The sequence below is a fragment of the Lepidothrix coronata genome, unplaced genomic scaffold, assembly GCF_001604755.1.
Source record: "Lepidothrix coronata isolate B3197 unplaced genomic scaffold, Lepidothrix_coronata-1.0 Scaffold110, whole genome shotgun sequence".
NCBI classification, from domain to species: Eukaryota; Metazoa; Chordata; class Aves; order Passeriformes; family Pipridae; genus Lepidothrix; species Lepidothrix coronata.
In genome coordinates this window covers 414114-431936 of record NW_016690290.1, presented here as the reverse complement: position 1 = coordinate 431936, position 17823 = coordinate 414114, and the positions used below count along the sequence as shown (strand labels likewise).

General features: G+C 39.5%; 1 protein-coding gene across 10 annotated transcripts in view; it reads right to left on the bottom strand.

Moving 5' to 3' along the window:
- The window catches only part of SMPD3 (sphingomyelin phosphodiesterase 3), an 85078-nt gene that overhangs the window by 49772 nt on the left and 17483 nt on the right, over nt 1-17823 (bottom strand). The window contains exons 1-3 of one of the 10 annotated variants that reach the window (XM_017824463.1): nt 5317-5414; nt 4174-4311; nt 3248-3314 (exon numbers count right to left, since the gene is read on the bottom strand). The exons of 5 other annotated variants lie outside the window; for them this stretch is intronic. The gene's annotated coding sequence lies outside the window, so the exon portion shown is untranslated. Of the gene's footprint in view, nt 1-3247; nt 3315-4173; nt 4312-5316; nt 5415-17823 lie in introns of those variants that run through there. 4 more of the 10 variants (XM_017824461.1, XM_017824464.1, XM_017824466.1 and 1 more) reach the window with 4 other exon arrangements.

Below are 17823 nucleotides of genomic sequence, written 5' to 3'. Positions count from 1 at the left end.
GAGTTCTGTCTGCTCAAAGGTGCTTCTCAGTCTCTTCTGGGGCTTTTATTTTTAACCAGAGAAGGTTTGTTCAATCCAAGTCTGCTGAAACTCCTCAGCTCATATCTGGTATCACACCCTGAGATACTGGAGATAGAATTTAAAGCACTGTTAGCACTCAGCACAATCTACTAAATGTTGTCAACAGGATTATTGAAAGCTACTCTTTGTCTGCTGCAGACACAGGATGGGAACCCAGCAAGAGATAACCCTTTGCATGCAAATAACAAAGCAACATGAAACAATAAGAAACAACAATAAAGAGGCAAGCAATATTATATTCTTCTCTAGGTATCAAAAATCAACTGACAGTAATATAATCCTTTTAAGCTTGCAGAAAATGCTGTGGCCCCGTTGGCCTGCACAGGTTGGTTCCCCTGTGGCAGAGCTGAGCAGAGCTGTTTTCACACAGCCGAGCACAGCTCAGTACAAGGCTGACCAAGAGCACTCCCCCTGGGGGTGTTCCCAACCATCCTCTGGGATGAGGTAACTCCAGGAACAGTCCTGGCAGTAGACAGGAGAACACAGACCGGGGTCCTGCACTCTGTCCTCAAAACAGTGGGCTGTTTTCCTTCCTTAATCCTTAAACGCTAGCTGAGGCAAGCGACAATGACAGAGTAGAAACACCACCCAAATAATAATAATGCCCATCTACAGTCATATAAAGAAGAGAATGGAGAAGCAATGCTGATAAAATACACTACATAAAATAAAGAGTTAAAAAATTGGGTAGGTGCAGGACAAACACTAAAGAAAGTTTTCTGAAAGTCAAAAAATACACTTTTTTTTACTGACTGCAAGGAAAAGCACACAGTATCCTATTGAGATCCTTGTGTTATTCATCTACTTTTACGAACAAATATTGCAGAAAGAGGAAATTTCTTTTTACATATAGCTTCCTGATTCTCTGGTTCAATAAAAATAATTACAAATTTATTTATTCATCTACCTCTATTTACAAATAGAATCAAACTGTTAAAAATTTCACCTGCTGATAGCAACTATGAAAGACTTTGGGAAAAAGCCCAGCACATTACCAAGATCAAGTGATCAAAGGTTTTCAGAGTCCAGCAGCAAAAACCAGAATCTTGACAAGAGCATTGCAATCAGAGTGCTAATGGAACACATGTTGCCATCACAGTACAGACAAAAGAGGTGAAATGCTGTTATTATTTGTTATTCCTGAACCACATGCCTGGATGGCCATTTGTGCCTGCAAACACTTGCAGAGCATAAGCTTCAAGGAAAATAAAACCACAAGAGTATCAGAAAAAAACCTGTACCATAAAGGAGAAAATCCACCCAGGCCAAGCTCTCCTCCGGAGTTTGCACTGAACAGGCAGGGAAACAAAACCCTCCTAGAGTTTTCAGCTCCAGTGTTGGTGTTTTTTTCCAAAGGTCACTAGCATAGACTTCCACTCTCTGTGCATTCACTCTGAAGTGTTTTAGAGAATCCACAAACAAAAGAGAATGTCTAATAACATCTCTTATGTATTTGTTAGTCTTTTTATGAGCTGTACGTGATTGCACTTGCACTGCTCCTCTCCTTCCCTCGATCACCTTGTGTTCTGCATCCTTTATCTCATCAGCTCTCCCATCCAAAGTTAATATTATTTTTACCACCACTATTTTTTCATTATTTATATAGTTCCTTCTCTCTTTCTCCACTACAACAATTCATACTTGATTTAGATATTGCTGTATATTTTGATAGGTTAACATCTAAAGCCCCAGTTCAGTAAATTACTGAAGTGACCTATATGTTAGGACCAACCCTACCCAACGTGTTGATGGATTATGTGGATACTGTTGTAAATCAGTTTTTTCAAGATGAGCTGCATTATCATTACTTTAGTTCTTGAATACTGTGACTACACTCTTCACAGCTAAACATGTTCAACAGCATTATGGTAAAACATCACAAAAGAGTGACAATTATATTAAACTTCCAAGCACTTTGACAACCAACATTAACAAACTGAAATTTTAAGTCCTGGCATTAAGACAACACCTCTCAAAAAGAAACAATAAATAATTTGAAGAATTTGGTGCTTCATCAAGTACCTCATTACCAGTACCAGCATGAACATAAAACACTGAGTTTAGGGATTTTTCATTTTTGTCAATAGCTAGCAAGATCTGCCAAGGGTACTGAAGCAACCAGCTTTCCTACCAGCAAAAGCAAGGAGACAGGCAGCACTGAGCCCTGGCAAGCAGCAGCATAGGAAAATTCAAAACTACTTTCCCCTGGCATCAAAAGTTACCAGCACGTTATAGAGGCCTAAATTAATAATTTTTTCTCAGGCATATAGTTCAACTCTAGCTTTTTTGCTTGGGCAGTAATTAAGTGAGGTAAATGTTATTCTTAGATTTTAGAATTGCACGGGGATAACAGACTTTACTATCATCTTGGAAAGCCCTAATCACTCAACTCTGCTGCACTGGCTTTCAATATTCAAAGAGATTCCTATGGGAGCCATCCATTGCCAGTTTTATATAGCTGCTAACATTTTTACTATAATCCCTACTGCCAGCACTGGACTATGCTCAGCTGTGCCTACTCCTTTTTAGCTCATTCTTTGACTGTGATTTTCTCCTTCACTCTGCAAACCAAGGCTTATTTGGTCCTGTACAATCTCCATTTCAAGCACATCTTTCAGGCTTTAGGCTGGAAAACAGCTCAGCATATAAAGATCAGCACACAAGCACATGCTGTGATCAACTGCAAACTCCAGGGTCTGCTCTTCATTTGACAAACAAATCCACCACAGCAAAGTCGAGTGCCAATCTCCTGAGAACATTCCTGAAGAAGATGGGAGTGGATGAGGGCTAACACACGTAAAGAGAAGGCAGCTGTTTATTAACTAGATGTTGTAATAAGCTTTCTATTTTCCCAATGCAGTTAGAGGCAATATTTACAAGGCACACCTTCAATCAGGGGGGTAATTTCCGCCTTCAGACAATCTGAAGGGGTTTAATTCAGAGGCATGTCTTCACATCAGCACACCCAGCTCATTTCCTGTGCAGTGCAAGGTAGAGAGATGCAGTACACAGAGTGACCACTCAAATGTTCCAGGTGCTCTGCCTGACAATGCAGAATTAAAGTATCCTCTGTGAGCTGGTTTCCTGTGATTCACAATCAGAGCTTTGCTCTAACCACTAGTTAGGGCTAAAAATTTCAGTTTAATTTCAGGGACACATGACTCACCTAGCTGTCATGTCCCACTGCTGCCTGGCTTCTTCCATTAACACAACTGCAAAAGTGGCATTACTCTCTACAGAAAGTAAATTTATACATATTGTTTTACAAAGTTATTACATTTGAGGCCTGCTCAGTTCATTAGCTAATATGACCAAATGAAAGTTTATCAAAAAACAGATTTTTCCTCCAAGCTGGGTCACAAATGCAATAGCAGAATGCTTGTTAATATAGTACCAGCAGGCATTCAAAAATAATGTCAAGCAGTCATTCCATTTGGCAACAGAAGTTTGAGTTCCAGCTGCAAAATTTGGTCTTATGCAATTCAGCTGTCAAAAGACCAAGAGAAATCCAAAGCTGATGATGTAAGATTAGAGCCAATGGCTTCTTAGCTTACAAGAAAAATTCTGCTAAGTTGATACATGCTTTTGGACATTTTCAAGTGAAAAGTTCATTACATTTATTCAGTTGATCAATACACAATCCCTACAGGCTACAACCTGAAAAATATAATCAGTTCAAGGGAATTCTTTAAAAATATGAAAAGAGTAAGTTTTAGTAACTTCTAGCTCCAGATCCTTCCCCTTAGCTTAATTAATTCATTGGTTTTGCAGGAAATGATTGAGGCTATGAAGATCTTTGTTAAGTCAGAATTACAACTCCTGTGGCTTCCATAGCCAGATTTTGTGGACAAATAAGGAGCCTCAACTGCTCAGGGAATTCCTTCATCATGTGGAGTCAGAGAGAAGTAGCTTACTATGCAAATGAGGCAGTCAAAGACAGTGGATCTCTCAGATGTGTATCACACATCAAATACACATCTATCATACAGATCAGTGCCCATCACCTGGGTGTTGTTCCTGTATCTGTGCTATGTTTCGAGGTAACAGCTGTTATGCAGTGGATCCTAAGGAGATTTTTCTGCTCTCACCCACCTTTCTATACTTCAGCCTCATTACCACGATGCTTGCAGATGTCAAGAAGAGCTCCATCGAGCTGGGACAATAAAAAGGCTTAAACATGTGAAGCTGTAGCTGCCATCTCAACAAAACACTCCCAGAAGAAACCCCTGGCTGACAGGAGTCAGAGGCTTTAGTATCTTAGTTACTTTTAAATTTTAATTCCTAAGTCCCCAGCACACACAGCTGCACCCAGCAGATCTAAACCACAAGCCACACGTTTTGGTTTGATAAGTTTCTACCCACTGACAGACCAGCTTTTTAAATGTCATTGCAACATTTATTAATCCCTTTTATACCTCCACATAACTAACAGGAACAGATTTAGTTACCTTTCTGGCCGAGTTCTTATGTTTTAGCTGCTTTTTGAATGTTAATTATTAACACTAACAAAGTGCACTTGCTGCTGTGCTGAACATTTCTTAGTGTAGCTGTGGTTGCAACGAAGGAAACCTCATTGGGACATTATATAAGTGCAGTTACCATCAATTCCACTTTGCTGGTTTATGACTTCAGCAAAAATCAGCATGCAAAAACATTGCAATTTAGATATTTTTAATCAGCTGCTATGAAGTTAAAGCCTGTTCTCTTTAATATGACCCACAAAAAAATCTAAACAGGCTAAAAATTTTGGAGGCGCATGAGCTTTATGATGTCTCAATCTTCAAGACTGACATTTCTAGCGCACAAAGTAACCTCTCAGAGACTTGAAAAAGTGTTAGTAAAACATCCTACAAAATTTCCACTTACATAACCAATCCACAGCCTTCCCACAAAGTTCAAGTAAGTAACCCTGGCAAGCTCACCATGTTATCAACAGCTCTGCCTGTGCTTTGCATTTGTTTGTGAGTGGAGGATTGAGAAACAAATAAAGTAGACAAAAACAAAACAAAAACCCCAAACAAACAAAAGGAAACAAACAGAAAAAAACCCTGAGATCTTGAACTCCTAGAAAGGATTTGCTTCAAGAAGTAGGTTTGTGAAGGTATTAACAAGTGCTTTTCAAAGCAGTCACTAAATCAAGATATTCAAATGGCACAACGTTGTAGAATTGTAACATACAATTCTAATCAAGGTTTGTGATGGTCATAGGGATTTATGACCAGCTTAAAAACTTACTGAGAATGATACTCCCTAATCTCTTGCTATGTCCCTCAACCCAGAAAGCACAAACACAGAGCAGGAGAGAGAATATGGAACAGTGCCCTTTCCTTGAGTCTAAGGAAGGAGTGTTTGGGTAATGAGGAACAAGCTCTGACTTCACAGAATGATGGAACACTAGGTAAACACATCATGTCCATGGGGAAAAAGGAGGTTTGTCTTTGATCTTTGACAAATGCCTAAGGATCAGCTATAAGCAAATGTAGAAAAATCACAATTAAAGAAATTTTGTCTTGTGTGTGAGTTCTGCTAGTGGTCCTCTTATTTGGTCTGTCCCCATATTGTCACCACCAAGGCTGTGCATGTCAGAAGGGAGAGGAGAGTACAATTCCAACAGCTTTACAGAGACAATTAGATGGTAGGCAGAATTCAAGTCAGAAGCCATTCTTTCTTCATCACATCTTACCCATTGTATAATTAATTTTTCATGGAACTTACTATATACACTATATGTTTTGAATGCCAGATTCTCTCACACTTGACAAAAATAGGGAACTGTGATGTGCAGAGAGAGAGAGAGAGAGAAGGGAACAATAGAAAGACCAGATTAGTGCATAACATTAAAAATACAAATGGTAAAATATAATGCACATGAAAGCTTCAAGTAGTGCACAGTCACATGCAAAGGTACCTCCTACCTATCACACAGATCTTAATTTCACAGCATCCATCTCTGTGTGGCTACATTCCAGGGAACAGTGTTGGCATGGTAACTGCAGGCTCTATGGCTTGCTTTTTTTCCTATTAGCAGTCATATGAGTTTTTTGGTAGCTTCAGGATCAAGTAAATTTAGACTGATAGCACTGTTTATTTGGGGAAAAAAAGAAGAGGGGGGTTGTCTGAAAATAGAACCAATCTTGCAGGGGGAAAAAACAGAAGCATAGCTTAGATTGAAAAAAAACCCCAAACCATAAGGAAAAGTTTTACATGTCTGTACTCCTCCAAACAGTGCCAAGAAAGAATATACATCAAGAGCTTTGTGGATCTGACCAGAGTCATGCTAAGGACAGAATGGGCTAAACTGCATTTTCACTCTGATGTCTTCATTATCAATTTCAGTACAAAAGCAGAAGAGTAGACGCAATTGGAAAAGGTCTGTAAATAAGTTACCTTAGTAGCCATCATACTGGAAGATCCACTTTTATATACACCAAAAACGGCAGCCTAAACAATTTTAACAGAGAAAAGAGTGCCTCGTGCGTCCGTTAGTTTTATCACAGAAGAGTAACTTGCAGACTAATGAAACACTACATATCAGAAGGCTATCAGAGAAATGTCTGGATATCACAATGCAAGCAGCTTAACCTTATCTATCACAGGGTCTCTAACCTTCCCTCAGTGACCAAGCAAATGATTTCCTGTTAGTGCAGGCCCTTCCCACACTCCATCTGCACAACAGACACTAACCCAGGCAAAGACATACCACACTGAGAGTTCATCAGGCAGTGCTTGCAGTGGCCCTGCTGAGGAGGAGCTAAGGGGCTGTAAGAGATCCCCATGACAAGTGCTGGCTGAATTAAGCAGTCTGGTCACCCTCAAGGTTTCCATAACTCTCTCTTGTACATACCCAAGGGTTTGCTCAGGAGTCAGAGAACGCCCTGAATCAAACAGTGCTCCAGGCACTACAGGCACCCACAGAACGTGATGCCTCTTTGCACCACCACGTAGGAGTACTGCCATCTCTTCCTGCAGAAACAGAGAACACAGTTCTGATACCTTCTGGAAAGTTCTGTGATTGTGAATTAGCTGTGCTGTCACACTGGGATCTCAGCTACATTTTGGTCTTCCAAAGTATATCTCATTTGCCAGATGATGATGTAAGAAAGAGAGAGAAATAACAGATTATCTTTTTTTTAAAAAATCAAATCTGTTTCAAAGGCACTTTATCCATTTTTTTCATACTGCAGTCTAGGCAACCATTAATCAAACCTCAACTTCATTCTTTTCCAGTTCCTTACAGCTTGCGAAAAAAAACAAGAAAAGCAATATAATTAAGAGAAGTGTCTTGGCAATATAATTAACAGAAGTGTCTGGCTTGCTTGTAAGATCTCTCCCATCTCTCAGTTCTTCCACTTCACCTCCCCTAACATTAGATCTCTAAAACCACTGCCCTTTCCTGCTACCCACCAACATAGTCGACCTTTCTCAAAGTCAGTGGGACAAGTGGATGTGGAAATCCTTCCATATTCATGTTCAATAATCCAACAATTGCTGTCTGACAAAGAGAAGCCCTAATGTCTTGTCACTCACAGGTGCTGTGTGCCTGATGTTTGCAGAAATGGCATTTCTGGTGATTGCAGACATGAGGGGGGTGATGGGGGGGTTCATGTGATGCTCTTACTGTTACTTTACTGTTCAATTTTGTAGAACTCAAAGTGCAACCAATTGCAACTCAATTCTAGAGCAGTCAGAGTATTGCAGATCCTCTCTATAAGAAAGGTAAATACTTTAAAACAGGCAGTTCTTCCTCTCCCAAAGAAAATCCTGTTATTAAAAACAAGAAACTAAAAGAGAGGGGATATTACCTATTTTTCAAAGAAGTGTTTATGATATGAAGAACTGAAGTGTCTTGGTGCATTTACACTTTTATAAACAGGAAAAAAAATGCAAACCTGATTAGTACATCCAGACCCTACTTTTTTGGAGAGCCCAGTTTTCCCTAGTAAAGGTTATTGGCAGCATACTGATTAAGCAGGTATGGCCAAAAGCCAACCAGGAACTCAATAAGTATTTAAGAGCTTTTCTTCTTGATTGAACAATAGGGCCCCTCACCTCCACTTGAGCTCCATGAGCCTCACCTTGCAGAAATCTGCTGTTTCTCTTGCTCTGAGAGCCCAGGCTTGTCAGCAGGGGTTACCCAGCGCTCCTGACTCACTGACAGAGCTCTGGACAGTACCTGTACAGCAGCTTGGGAGTGAATCCACATAGAACTGAACAGATGGGTTCTTAGATGGACATGGAGAGTGAAAAAAAATTAGAATTTAAAAAAAAAACAGAATTTTTTCCCCCATAAAGTTTGTGATGCCAGTCAATTCCATATTGTTCCCGTTGACCAGAAGCACCTTTAGATTTTATTACAGAAATTAATATGATCATCCACTTCCTTTTGTAACTTAGCATTTTTAATGACTCACACAGTTTGTGTGTGTTTGTGAGAGAGAGAGAGGACACCTTTGGTGCCCAAAATGGAAGTGCAAGATTAACTTCAAAATACCTAGGAAAGAGTTGCTCATTTGCAAATTGCAAATATAGAACTTGAAGCAACACTGGGTGCAAATGTATGCCTTTTTCTATTATCAATTTCTTTTCAATAAAGGTTAGAATTGTAGGCAATAGTGCTCTCTTGCTTCCATAGCTACTGTAGTGCCACATATAGCATAGGATGTTAAACTAAAAAATCAATGTATTCAGAGTTCATAAAAAAGATACAGTGGCAAGTGAACATGAATCTTCACAATTTCTTCAAAATCATTTTGGAACTCTGTCTATGAAGCATTTGAATGACAGAATGACAGATGGTCAAATAAGCATCCACATTTCAATGCAAAAGAATCAATAAGCCTCTGTCAGCTATTACAAAAAAGCTCAGGTCCATGCATCCACCTGTGTTCCATGCTAAGGCTTTGACTGTAGCATAAGACCATGTCTTCTTATTACCTAAGAAGCACTAAAATTACATAAAACTAGATATACAGAGAATACTGAAGATCTAGTTATGTCTGGAAGTTCTTACCCAAATTACTGTTAGACCAGGTTGTTTATCATCCTGATATTTAACTGCCAATGACCTGAAATAATGATGTAATACTACAAGCTATTAGTAAGCATTTCTGTGTTTTATATGTAAATATTTATCTTCATATACATCTAGTCTTCACTGTCTAAATCATTATGATCAAAGTTATTCAATACAACCCTTTATAACATGTTATTTCATAGCATGGCCTAATCACATGCTATATCAAAATAAGATTTGGTAAAGGCAGTACAGGAAATAAAGGAAATAAGATTACACTAATTCAGACACTGAATAAAGAATGGAATGACTGTCTTAATTCAGGCAATTTGAATTATTAATGAACTGTTTGCATCTGTAAAGATTCTGTAGAGACTTACTCTATTAGAAAGATTTCCTCAACCATCTGGATCAGGAAATTGGAAAGGTCAGATGCAAGATGCTGGAAAGGGCTGCTCTTTTCCAGAATTTCCTTCATTGACTCAAACACTGTTACCAGGAAGCCCATCCTCACAAGTGGGTAACAAAGTGCCACAGTAAAGAGTGTGATGCTGAGACAGGAAGCTATTCACATGGCTCCAGAATTATTCTCCACCCCAGAAGAAGGGGGTGTTTCTCCCACTGAAACACCAGAGCAGGAGAGCAGCAGCTGCAATGGCAGTTTGGGATCTGAGGTTTGCAGGTCTGTCATCATTCATTACTGAAAAGTCACAGCAAGAAGAGAAATCTATTTTCTCCTGCATCTCGTGCCCTCACCTTTCTGCTCCAAAAGAGAATATTTGTTGTGAAAGTTTCTAGGCCATGGCTGTTTTATTCAGCCCATCAACCACTGAGAACAGAGAGAAGGATTTTTACTCAAGAACAAATGCTGATTTTATTTGTTCATTCTTCACATTGGAGAATGCTAACACTTCACAGAATCATAGATGTAAAATCACTCAGAATATGTAAAGTGATTTGTATATTAGTAAACCTCTGGGCTTACAGAAATAATCTAATTTGCTCTCTGTACCTAGCAAATTCTACCTAAAGAACAACACTATTTGTCAATGTCTAAAATTGACTAAGACTTCCCATGAAAAATTTATTATTACTGACAACAGGACTGAAAGAAACCACTAGTCCTTTACATTAGATGTTTTATTCCTTTAATCTTGTTCAATTATACATTTTATTGAGTCTTATTTATTATTTTTGACCTCTCTGCATGCTATTCTTTTGGCAATTTGCCAGTCTTCTTTACAGACAGTTACTTACACTTCAAAAAATGTCCTCCTTCCTTCTGATACTGCTCTTCCCTTTTAAACTGAAACCAACATTCAACTCTTACTGTGTTTTGGAACTGCAATGAGAGAATTCCCTCCTAGCAAACCAGTAAATATCACAAAGGTTCAGGTAAAGAAAGAGAGGTGATCTTTAGGAATTGCTGTTAAGATTTACAATCCTGACCACAGACTGTCTCTTCATGATAGATGTATTCGATAGATGTATCAGATGTATTTGATAAAAAGCCCAGGTTACTGCTATACACACCACAGAGTGTACTGTAAATAAGAATAAGCCCCAATATTTCAAAGAAATCTAGTAACAAGCCTCAGAATTTTACATACAAAAGTTAATAAATAACCCATGCATATATGTCTCAGCAGCTGGTCAAACATCACATGCCTTGTAATTGTACAACCTTCAGCAGGGATGCACAGAAACAGAAATTTAGGCATATCAGTTGGGAAATAGATATTAAATGTTCCATAAGGTAAATATGTACAAAATTATACCACCATCTACGCTAAAAAAAAAAAAAAAATCACTTTTTATAATGCTTTAAAGTCAGGTGGCTAATGGTACTTGAATAATTTTCCCACCCATATTGTAGAAAACTCTTACAGCTACAGGGTCCTGCACATTCAAGCACTGCAGCTTCTACAACTATGCAAACAGAAATCCTGAAGTAAGACAATCAAAAGATAAAGGGACAGATGGTATGAGCACTCCAGCATCACCGGGGCTTAGAGTAACCTCTTCCTTAATAGAGATCCCTCAAATCTCATCCTATCCCACTGCATCTTTTAGACATCTTTTAAATGACAGAGCAATTCTCATTATCCTCTTGGCAAACCTTCCCCATCAAATCAAGTACAGTATTCCCTCTAGTAATCAAAAGTTATGTTTCCAAGTCTGGATTCACCAAGCACATTTGTCATACATAATAGACACCTTAGATTTTCCTGATGAGTGCAAGTCACAAAAGCCAAACAAATTGCATTACATTTGTTTTGTACTTCCAACTTCATCACTCAGCTCTGCCATTTGTTTCTTGCATGAGTGAGCTGTTCCCAGCATCGTCCTTAATATTGTTAAAACAAGTCCACAAAACAACAAAAAAACCCTCAACCAAAAAGCACGTTTTTACCACCAATGCTTGCCTTGCTATCACTCACATGAGACATGGTTCCTACCCTTTCATAAACCTCAGCAATGCCTGTGGAAGAGGAAACCACAAGGGAAACAGCAGATTTCTGCTGAAAAAGAACTGTGCAACCACCACTGGCATTTTCAGAGGTGTGTGTATCCACCTTTGCTAAGCAAAACATAGGAAAGGTACAAGCCAAAGTGTTATTAGAGCTGGTTTCAGCAAACGGGTAATCGAAGGTTTAACTTTATACAGTGCATCATTCTTGACATTTTACTGTATGGTTTTGTTCTACCATCAGGTTCCATCAGAATACTGAGCATCAGAATTACTGAGCACCGTGTGCACAGTCTGCCGTAATCAGGGCTTTACAATTAATATTTCTGAAACAAAATGTGCTCTAATCGCTGCAGAAATTTCTTGTTAAAAAAGTGGCAAAACCAAAATGCAAACTACAACTGAGTTCCAAGTTCAACAGTTACCACAAACACTTGTCAGACAGCCTTTCCACAGCTCCAGACCATCCTGTACCCAGGCCGGACAGTCTTATACAGTCCCTGTTTGAACCGAGTCAATGAACACATGGCACAAAAGTGATAAGACAAAACAGTGGCTGCCTTTCATTGTGCCTCTGAATGACTTTGTTCTGAAGCAGCCAGCCAGAAAGACACACAGTCTTCTCCATATTACTATTCTGAGACACTGACTGATTCAACATTTTGTATAACAACACAGGAAAAAGTTAACTGTGCAGATGTGTCTCAAATCCACAGGTATCAGAACACATTAACTCCCCAAAGGCTTCAAAAAATTAATTTCTTTACAATATTAATACCTCACAAATAAACAAAGTTTATGAATATTTCTAAACAACATTTAACATTCACATCAGAAGTTTCAGGTCTTGGGTTTTTTTTTTAAAAGATGATCCATTTTCCTCTCCCACATTCAGCAGCCAGCTATGGACATTTCCAGCAATGTGCTCGGTGCCCTCTTCTCTCAGCAGCAGAGTTCAGCTCATCACATCTTCCTGACACTGCAGACAATTACTGCAGTTTTGCAGAGAGATTTTGACTACAACCAGATCCTGCTGTACTGATAGAGAGAGTACATGCAGCTCCAGGAATGCTGGCCACATCAGCAGACCCATCTAGCAGAACACATATCCTGAGCTCCCTGCACGGAAGATTTGGCTCCTGAAGGAGTTTGCTGTGTTATTCTGTTAACATCAACAGGAATCACACAGGTGAATATCCACCTGCACTTTTGATTTTAGCAACTAATACCAGCGCAGCAAAGGGAAGAACAGTTCTCTAGCAGGTATTAATGGGAGAAAGATTATATATCAATTATGATGAGCACGTAGTAATAACAATGTGGCTATTCAAATAAGGCTTTAAGGAAGAAAAAGTTTCTGCAATGCTACAGATTTTTATCTTATAAATACCTATCTCTGCTTCTGCAAGTCAACTTACATGCACAGATCTTTCTAGACTCAAACAGCTTTCTTGAAAAGAAAAAAGCTCTCTCAGCAGCTTATTTTTATCAAGATTCCACAGCTGCTTGGTGTAAACATTCCAGAACACGTTCCCTTATCAAATTCTTGAGAAGATTTGTAACACAGAACAAAACCAAATGACATTCCCAACCCCAACAGTTTGGTGTTTACTTACAAAACCATGACTATGCTATTGGTCCCTGAAAAGAATAATTTCTCTCTCTGTAGATACTGCAGCATAGACAACCTAATGTTCCACAAAGTATTTCTAATGTAAAACTCTCAAATTTAATACCAGACAAGAAGAACTTTGAAGAATTTCCCAATAAACATATTGCTTTCCAATTTTAAAGACCTATTTGGAAATCATTATGCAGTAACCTTTTCTCCTCAGTGGGATTCAGCAACAGATTAGCAAGCAGTTAAAAACCTGAAATTTGTACCCTGTGGTTAAGCAAAGGAAAAAGCCACTCTGGTTGCTAATATTTTGGTCAAATTTGAAAGGTTGGGACTACTGACTGTGATTTAAGGACTATTCTACACGGGACACGTTTAACCTTTGCAATAATAGGACAAATTTCTGATGACAGGTTCTAGGACCATTGTAAGACTTTCTGCAGGGGAACAGTTGGACATTCACGAGTCATGCTGCTAATCACTGTAGCCAGTTGGGAACTTGGTTCACACACAAGTGAATCCCATTTCCTGCTGACTGCTCTAGCAATTACATTTGGCTTTATACAAGCAACACCTGCAAGTACAATTTTAACATTTCACTGTGAGTATGGCTGAGCTGAATATTGATAACTTGAGCTCACAGTGTCTGTGAATTTTTGTGAGATAAAAAAAAACCTATAAACACAAACATTATAGTTTCCAAACACAAAAAATACTTAAATATTGTGAATCTATTGTGAAGATTTTTGGAAAACGTCAACAGAAAAGGAAACTGAGCTAGTAGCAATCTCCCCAAACAATATAAAAGAAACAAACAAGCTGAGTGGATCACATTGGTCACAAACATAGCTAAAAATGGTTTTCATCTTTCTCTGTATGTTCAGGAAATGGGCTCCAAATCTCTGTCCCTTTCATGCCAGCAAAGCAAGCAATAGCACCAATACCTTACTGGAGCCCTCAGAGATTGTCAAAGGCCTTCATATCCTGGAGGGCAGATTTCCTTTTCAGCTTTGATTTCAGAAGGGCTCAGAGCTGTCCAGAGACTGGTCCCATATGATGCATCTCCTCTGCATCATTATGCCCACCTCTCCTCTCTGGGCAAACAGGCTCCAGCCACCCTCCAGGTTCCCCGTTCAGAACAAGGTGACACTCTGGGCCAGTTCTTTCCTTTCCCCATGCCTGGCTGGGCACAGCCGCTGGGCCTTCACGCTGATGAAGATCAACCTCAGGCTTCAAATTTTGCTATTTTGACTCCTCTGATTTCCGCATTCAAACTGTGAAATCTTTGGGACGCACCCTGTCTTTCACATATCCTTATAAAAGTTATTAGGAATTATTCTGGCCCAGTAGCAGCTAAAAATTATGAGCAAAAAAATGGGGGGAAAAAATAAGAAAAAAATAGAGAAAAAATGGGGAAAGTATCTGATACACAATGAAGCAAGCCATACTGAAATATTTTCTCAGAAGTGGAAAGTTTTCAACTGTTTGCTCCCTTCATCTTAATTTTGGTTCAAAGTTGGTAGCTTAATATTAAATAATTCTGGTTTGATTTTAGAACTTTTCTTCTCCAGAAAATACTGAAATTTAATTAATGTAATTAGTTTTCAAAATATAAAATTTTAAAGTTTTGTTATTTTTCATTCAAGGTTGGGAGGTGGGAAATTAATGGAAAACAAAATACTGGCAAATGATTTTGCTTTTAGTTAATCCATATTTTGACATATGTGGTTCGTGTAGAAAAATCATCAAGAAGGTCTATTTCCTTTGTCTACAATATTCTTCAGTAGGAACTGATGATGATTCAGAGTTTGCATAATCAGATTTTTAATTTGCACAGAGGTTTCTGCCTCTTGGGGAAAAAGAAAAGATTATTTGCCTGGAATACAGAATGAATACAGAAACACTAACTTTTAAATGCACAATATAATTTAGTGAAGAAGAAACATGCAGGGCCAGTAACCCAGAGGTCAGCGGGCTAAGACTACTCTCTGCTATTATTCAGCACCTCCCAGCACCCAGTCCAGAGCCTGGCTTTGGCTCCAGCCAAGGACCCCCCTTCCTTCAGGCCAACAGGTTTATGGGACCATTTGCAACTCCCAAATGCAGAGGTGCAGCCCAGCAGAATGGGGAGCTTTGTGGTTTTGGTATTAAGGACAGAACATCCTGTCCTTTCCAAGCAGAGTGTCCTGAGCAGGAAGCAGAGCAGAGGAAACCAGGGGGTTCCCATCATCATGTTCAGCTGAGCCCAAGCTCCGGGAAGGCCCAGCTCGGTCCCCTCCCCACATGTTCCTGGATCCACTCTGTGCTGCTGCTGCTGGAGCCGGGTCAGTGCAGGGGAGGGCAGGGCACACACAGCCCCAGCGTGGCACACACAGCCCCAGTGTGGCACACACAGCCCCAGTGTGAGACTGCACTGGCCCAACTGCACCAGGAAACCCCCATCCGGGAGGAGCCAACAGTGCTTCCAGCTCAGCACAAGGTATTGACACCCAGGGCACTCTTGAGAGTCAGTCCCTGCACTTTCCCAGCTCCCTCTCTATTAATCTGACTTCAGTACTTGCACCTGGATTTAATAGGAAATGGTAACTTCTACTTTTCTCAACTGTGCAAAGGCTGGGAAGACATGGCCACCAAGTACCTGGTCATCATCAGCTGCTGAACAGTCACATATTTGGACCAACAGACCCAGTTTAAATTTATACTTCCCACATGCAATCAGCCATACAACTCCATTTTTATACTACATGGATATCAGTGACATTGTTACAAATGCAATCACAAAGTTTGCTTTACTGCATACCAGTTCCCTGTATATTAAATTTACCAAGCAGTGATAAGTTTCTGGTCCCCAACAGGAAGAATGCACAGAACGTGGGTGTTTGCCCCGCTTCCTTTAACTATTAGCTGAGGCCATCAACAAAAGTGCTTACCCTTTTTTTTTTTCAAATTTATGAATAAAACAAAAGTACAGTTTCTTTAGGAAAAAACACCCCGTTAGCTCAGCCCGTTTCCTAGGCCTGGTTCTTCATGCACTGTTACACAAAAAGACCATGAAAGGGAGAGAACAAACCCATGCCTAAACAGGATGTAAGGTTAGTGCTTGATGTTTCAAGCTTTCTCTTAGTCCTCATTTGTTTCTGCATAAGTAAGACTATTGTTTCTTAACCACAAATTAGATTTATATAGCTCAAAAATCACTGAAGGACAACAACATCATTTGGATCAAATAGAAGTCAATACCAGAATCATAGCACTCTAATATTTGGAACATTTTTAGAAAGTCTGTGTGTAAAATATTCAAGTATATAACTTTTTTCTCTCCCTACAGGTTGAAAGAAATTTAGATATCCTAAAATCTAATATCAGAAGTAAAATTTACATGTGTACAGTACTCAAATAATAATTATGCTGATAGAGAACCAGTAATACATAAAAGACTTTGCTAGTAGAAGATAAATTCAAAGGCTGAAGTTGCAGAACAGGAAGAGTGGATAGATCCTCAACTTTCTTGCTGCAGTCTTCAAGATTAAAATTTAAACAATTCAGAGTGAGAATGAGCAAACTTTTTATTCAAATATTTCTGGCTGTTCAAATTTAGTCTCCTGTTAAAGCTCTATTAAGAGCCTTTCAGAGGCAAACAATAGGCTTTTCAAAAATGAGACAGTAAATCTGATAAAAAGAACCACCTCTGAGTCAAACAAGTGAAGATTATTAAACATTTTTTTAATAACTGAAAGCATGAAAGAATTTTTTCCCCTTAAAAATGTAAGAATTCACACATAGCTAGCAGTCAATAAATATCAATAGATTTAATGCAAAAGCACTTAGGAGTTTTCTATTTTAAATCGGTTCGTACGTGTCTGAAATAATCCAACTGTATATTACATAGTTAAAATAACAAAGTGCCTTTGTGTATAATTTTTAAGGTGACTGCCAATTTTGAGAAGTGATTATATTTCACATAGACAAAAAAGAGTTATAAAAGAAGTTACGTAATGAAACAGCTTCACTATATAGGTAAGGTCCTTCCTCTTTGTATTAAGCCTGAACAAAACTTCCACCACAGTAAAGTACGAGAATCCCCCAACCACGGGCTCCAAAACTGCAGCTGAGGAACTGCCTCTGTGCAGCTGCTGCTTCACCAACTGCCTGGAGAACTCCCCAGGCTCTGAACCCTCCTGCAGCAGCTCAACACGAGGGGCAGGAGAGGAAAGGCCGGCACAGACCCAGAGCCTGGGCTGCCTGGCAGGGACTGAGCACTCCTGCTCTCCTTCATTCAGTTGCTGACTAATTTTTAGAGTAAGTGTCTACACACGTGCTGTCACTACAAGCTAAAAAGTTATGACCAGAATGTCTTAGCCACTCTTTGCCGAGCGAGAACAGTGAACAACTCCCATCAGTCTCATGGACACAAGAGCAGGAGCTGCTGCTGTTCCCCCCAGCTCTCAGGCTGCTCCCCAGAACAAACGCTGCAGTCTCTGCTCCAGGTTAGTACCACACTGGCTTCTGACCAGCTGCCAGCCACACAAGTACAGGTTAGGGCTTTGGGGCCCATGAGCAGCTTCCCCCTGCTGTGACCCATTTGCCAGCTGCAGTCTGTGAGAACACAATGTCAGCCATGAAAAGATCACAAAAGTTGAT